The sequence below is a fragment of the Pinus tabuliformis genome, chromosome 9 (genome assembly GCF_031772625.1).
Source record: "Pinus tabuliformis cultivar Carrire ecotype Pingquan chromosome 9, CPIR1, whole genome shotgun sequence".
Lineage (NCBI taxonomy): Eukaryota > Viridiplantae > Streptophyta > Pinopsida > Pinales > Pinaceae > Pinus > Pinus tabuliformis.
In genome coordinates this window covers 338,609,316-338,615,721 of record NC_142307.1, presented here as the reverse complement: position 1 = coordinate 338,615,721, position 6,406 = coordinate 338,609,316, and positions in this window count along the sequence as shown.

Below are 6,406 nucleotides of genomic sequence, written 5' to 3'. Positions count from 1 at the left end.
TCCTATTGCCATTCCTACGATGTTTTCTGGTATACCATCTGTTCCGGCTAGTTACCAATCATTAGCTGGAGTCCATTCAAGGGTTGTTTCAATGATATGGTCTGTTCATATTGTTCATCTGGAGTCCCATCTGGTATTTCTTATGTTGAAACTCAGCAAGTTGATCCGACATGCCAGTATCAATTTGAGCAAACCGGTGTCCAAAGACCGATATATCCTTTGAACACTGGACTGCTGCCATATGGAGGGTAGTATTCTTTTTCATTGTTCCCTCCTGGAGAACAACCATATGAGAGTTTACAGCAAAATTCAAGTCAAACTGGAATTACATCCAGCGGTTGGGTACCAATACTGCCTCAACAACCAAGGGTTGTATATTCAATGCAACCACCCCAACCTGTATTGAATACTCCCACTACACCTGTTATTGTGACTGTGTCACAAGTACAAGCATTGCGTGTTGTGTGTAAACCTCAAGTCTCTCAGGTTGCAATACAACAACCTCTTGTCTCTACAGCTCAATCACAACCTCAGGTTAGTGCTTCCTTACCTGGAATGACACAGGCTCAAACGAGTATAATCACTCCACATCTTGGTCAATCTTCTAGTATTGGGAAACAGCAAATGGTCCAAGAACCATGGCTGGTACAATACCAACAACCGCAATTCTAGCAAACTTATCGAGGACCTTAGCAACAAGGATTTGTAGGTAATGGACAACTGCATTTTCAAAATGGTTATCAAGAACCATACTATAATGGTTATGTCCAACAACCTTATCAAATTTACCAGCATCATATACATTATGCTGGTATGCAAATACCTACTGTTCAGGCGATTCCATCTTATCCTAAGTATGTTTCACCTAACTTGAATCAACAGTTGCCTTTTGTGGTAACTCTAGAATTACCAGATTTGAATTGGCTGACTAATGATCCAATTACATACGCCCCTTGGTGGCCAGCGATTCCTCATAAACTTCCCTCCAATATTCCTAAATTCAATGGAAATCGAAATGAAGAAGATCCATCGAATCACATAATGACTTTTCATTTGTGGTGCTCATCTAACACCCTGAATGATGGTTCAATTAGGTTTTGCCTTTTTTAGAGAATGCTCATTGGTCCGACAGCCAAATGGTATATTGAATTGCCTAGAGCTTCGTTCGATAACTTCAGCGCCCTTGCCACTACTTTTTTAACCCACTTTCAGTTACCCATAAGGTACGAAACAAGAACAGAACTCCTTACCAATTTTAAACAGACCATGGTCACTCACATATCCGATCATATTCATGAGTGGCGACATCGTCGTCGAATGGTAAAGACATATGTTCCTGATCAGCTTTTAGTTGAGTGGTTTATTAAGTCCTTATTGCCTTCTATAACTGAGGACATGGCGAAAGGAGGAGTTGTCAGTGAAGAGCAAGTCATTACTTGTGCCCAATATTTAGACTTGATCTATACTCAATCTGGCACACTCTATGACAAAATTCCTGATGCTCCTAGACCAGAATTTCCGTTCCACACACTCCTAAATCAAAGAGGGACTCTCATGTCGGTGATGGTGTGATAGGTGCCACAAACACGCAAATCGCGAAGGCTCCATCTAAAAAATCCCTTGCAGTTTCTAGTCAAAAAGAAAATGACAAACCTCTTGCCTTGAAGATTAATGTTATGTCATCTGACAAGGGCAAGAATCCAAAGCAACCAAGGGGCAAGAAGAAAGGGAAAAATAATAAGAAGAAACAGGAGAATGCAACTCCTGAAAAATCTTCTCAAAACCCTACTAGGCAAAAGAAACCTCATTATCCATGTTTCATATGCAACGATGAGCATTTCATGAGAAATTTTCCACATCGAGCTGAGGTTGCGAAATTTTTAAAGACTTCAAATCCTCAACGGTGTTGACTGATCCATTTCCGAGCCCAAAAACCAATCTAGTTGCTATCAATCAAGCTTCCCCATCCCAAGTGCTTATGTTATCCATCTCAAAATAGCAAAATGATGCTTTGATATCGACAAGGAATAAATATTATGGGAATCCACCATCGTCGAACAACAAGGCTACAAATCAACCCAGTAGTTTGACAACAACTTTTCCTAAAGTTGTTCCACCCATCATTCCTGAATTAACAATAAAGCCACCAAAGGCAATCGTTCATAAGTCGACATTTAATGCTCGTGCACGAGTTGAACAAAATTATAATACAGTGGAGGATATGGCTCAATCGCCATCTGCTATGTCGACACTTGAAGTACTGCAAAATTGCCCCTCCCAAAAATAGGCTTTGTTATTAGCAATAGGTGCAATTGACCTAACGGATTCTAATCTTGTGGCCTTTAATCATAAAGGATATACATCTCAGTTACCGGACCAACTCGCTTTTATTATACAGGTAAAAGCCCTCAATAAAATTGTTCATCGAATAATCATTGATGAGGGGGCATCTACCTGTATTATGTCAATGAGTTTTTGGAAAGATTTAGGTTCACCATCCTTGTCACGATCATCAATGACATTAAAGGCATTCGATGGAAGAACATACACACCATATGGGATTTTAAGTAACTTGCAAGTAGAATTGGGGGGCAAGACAGTAGAGATTGAAGTCGAGGTGATTGATGGAAACCTTGATTATAATATCTTACTAGGAAGGCCCTAGATTTATGCTATGGCTATCATTATGTTTACATATTTTAGAAATATTTCATTTCCCTTCCAAGGTGAAATTACAATCGTTGACCAACTAGCCCTTTTTCCTAACAGTTCACAAGCTACTGGAAGCATTCCATTGATCCATGGAATCTCTCAATCACTTCAAAATGTCAAAGTAGGTCTCCTAAAAGACCCATCCTTAATGGGTACTTTTTCCCTCCCGCCTCCACCTGGACTCACGGAAGTGGCCACAGTGGAAACCTGTCATATGATCTCTTCTACATCATCTCATATTAAGAAGAACTCTGACCATTTTGATAGTGTGGATCACCGTGCGGTTTCGCCCCCAAGCCCCATATAATCTTTGTAGTAATCAATATTCTAGGCCTAGGCAGAAAACCCAAATCAACACTCAACAAGTGTTTGGATAGATAGGTCTTTAGAGTAAGGTACCTCTTCCGATCCTTGGTCCCCAGTACATTCTACAAACGAAGGAATCATCCAGTCAATGATGATAGGAGGGACACCGTGGGAAGATTACCACCACTGTTCCCACATTCAAGATAACAATGAAGATTATTCAAGCGACCTTAATCATCCTTCAGTTTTTGATTTTCTATCAAATACTGAAAATACAGTGGATTCCGAGCAAAATCTATTCAATATTGAAGAAACTATCACCATTAATATCTCAACCAAACCTAATGTTGTAGAGAATATTCATGTTGGAAAATCTTTTTCTCCAACATAACTGGAAATTTATTGCACTCTCTTTCGCGAATTCAGAGATGTCTTTGCATGGTCATATGAGGAAATTCCAGGCATTGACTCAAGAATTGGTGAATATAAAATAAAGATGTATCCAGATGTCAAACCAGTACGACAACAGCCTCGACCTGTCCATCCGAAGAAAGCCCCTGCCATTAAGACAAAAGTTGAAAAACTTTTGCATGCTGGTTTCATTTACCCTGTTCCTCTCACTGATTGGGTATCGAACATTGTTCCTGTAATGAAAAAACAAGGAACAAATAGAGTGTGCATCGCTTATAGGGATGTGAATCAAGCATGTCCGAAGGACAACTATCCTACACCCTTCATCGACCAGATAATTGATGAATGTGCTAGATGAGAAATCTTTTCATTCAAGGATGGATTTTCTGGATACAATCAAATCAATATCCACCCACAGGACCAGTCGAAGACTGCATTTATATGTCCGTGGGGCACATTCGCATATCGTAAATTACCTTTCAGTTTGAAGAACGTAGGGGAAACTTTTCAGAGGGCAATGAACTACGCCTTCCATGACAAAAAACACATCGTTCAACCATATCTCGACGATCTACCGACTCATTTGCGAAAGCAGACTGATCATCCATAGCATTTGAAATCCATATTACTACATTGTCGACACTATAAGATACGACTCAATCTGCACAAGTGTGTGTTTTGTGTTGGTTCTGGTCGACTACTTGGTTTCATGGTTTCTAAGGACAGAATTAAACTCAACCATTTTAAGGTTCAGGCAATCTTTGACATGCCTCCACCTTCAAATTTACTCTAGATTCATAGACTCCAAGGCAAAGCTAACTTTATGAGGAGGTTCATTCCACATTATGCTGAACTCGCTAAAGGTCATACACGTCTTTTGAAAAAAGCAGTACCCTTCCATTGGGATCAGGTTGCATAAGCTTCCTTTGATGCTTTAAAATATTCCCTGATAAAGGCATAATTAATGTACACTCCTGACCATCAAAAAGACTTTAACCTGTATCTCGCCGCTACAGATATGACCATCGCAATGGTTTTAGTGCAAGAAGATAATGGAATCTAACATCCTATATATTATTGAATTTGAAATCTTAATCATACAGCAAGAAAGTACTCATATGTTGAAAAAATGGCCTCAACAGCCGTTCAAGATATATAGAGATTCTGACACTATATTCTCTTTCACAAAACTACCTATTGAGCCTCAAACCTGCACTTCTTTACACATCCTCTCAGCCTCCTTTTCCTATTCATTTCCTTCTTTTGCCACTCATTCCCTCCATCAAATTGCTCAAATCATTGTATTTTAGGACTTTTTACATGATTTGCTAATTATGCTAATGACTGTGTTGTTGGTTTAGATTTTTGGTTCAAAATGCTGCGTTTCCGCAGCTCACACAGGGTTTCCGCAGCTGATCCCGGTTTCCGCAGCCAACCCCGGATTCCGCAGCTGTTTTCTTAAATGCTATGTTCCAGGTGTCCTCCGGGTAGAAGAGCCACATGGGCAAGTTTGTGGGATCAAGGACATGGTGTGTGTCCTTCCAGCTCATCCAAACCGGTCATCAAAACACGTGGTCAACGAGGAAGCACATTCGGTCAAACAGAGGTCATTGACGGTGGCACGGCTCTGCGTGTTCAGTTTGGAGCACGTAAAGAACAGCTGGCCTCTTTCTCAGCCACGAGGACCGTGGGAAACAAGAATCCAACAGCAGATTGATAGCCCATAACGACCGTTGCCTAAATCCGAGGACAGTGCCAGATTACGTGTTTTTACACAGCTGATAGAATAGCTTAGTTTTCGTTAAGTTAGTTTGCTTTCCTCTGTTATAAATAAAGCGTCTTTGAACGCTGGATAGTTAGCCGCTGATATGTAATTTTGAACTCCCCACTGTACTTCTATTTTGATACATAATATATGAGAAGATTGTTTTCCATTTGAGCGTGTAACTGATCATTGAGCCGGCTGGAGTAGGCAGAGGGCCCCTGTTTACTTAAGGCCTGTATAGTGCTTTTTAATTTCCTGCATTTCTTTTTCTCATTTTATGTATAATGGTTGTACAGAATGCCTTTGATTGCTGCGTTTTGATCATGTACAATAGCTGTATATAAACGTTGAATTCTGCTTATTTATATTTCTGCACTTTTCCATGACTGATCAGTGTGTTATGCAGGTTTCTTAGGCGTGCCCGGGACAGTTTCTTTCTTTTCTTTTTCACAACTAGTGACACTTGTGATCATCTTGTCTATGTTGCTGACCTTCTTTGTTTTGCAGCCTTTATTTCCTTACTATCATTTCTTTAATGTGCATAGTTGCTTTCTGCTTTTAGACATCAAGTTGTTTACCTATTGATGGTTTCTTCTCCATAATTTAATATCTTTATTGAGGACCAAAATATCACTTAGCACAGCTTGGTTTAGTTGCTCAAGAACTCACAATTGCTTGGCTTATTTTTAACTGTTTCTCACATGATATATTCAGTTAAAAGACAAGAGGTTAAGAAGAAGTTAAAGTATTTGTGACTAGTCTTTCTTTTATGTAGATTTACTTCAGTTTCACATTGCTTAGTTTTTATTATTAGCTAGATTTGACATAGATTTCATCTTCATTTTCTTGCAGCAGCAGAGATACTGGGCCAATGTCATTAGTCTTTTATTTGATGCCTTCATTTTCCTTTAAGAGTTGATTTCATTTCAGTTGTTGTTCAAAGCTTTCTTGTAGAATACTTTTAAGTTTTAAGAAATCATTTAGAACTCATCACAATCACACACACTTCACTCGCTTTATTTCATTTCCATCACATCACAGTAGGAGAAATATATTTGAAAACAAACTTAAAAAGTTAAAAACGACAAAAGCTTAAGAAATAGTTGCCTAAGTACATATAGTACACCTCACTTCATCAGCTTACGAGCCCCGGGTTGACATTTAAAAGTTGAAATTTAGACATCACTAAATTGACCAAACACTACCATTGTG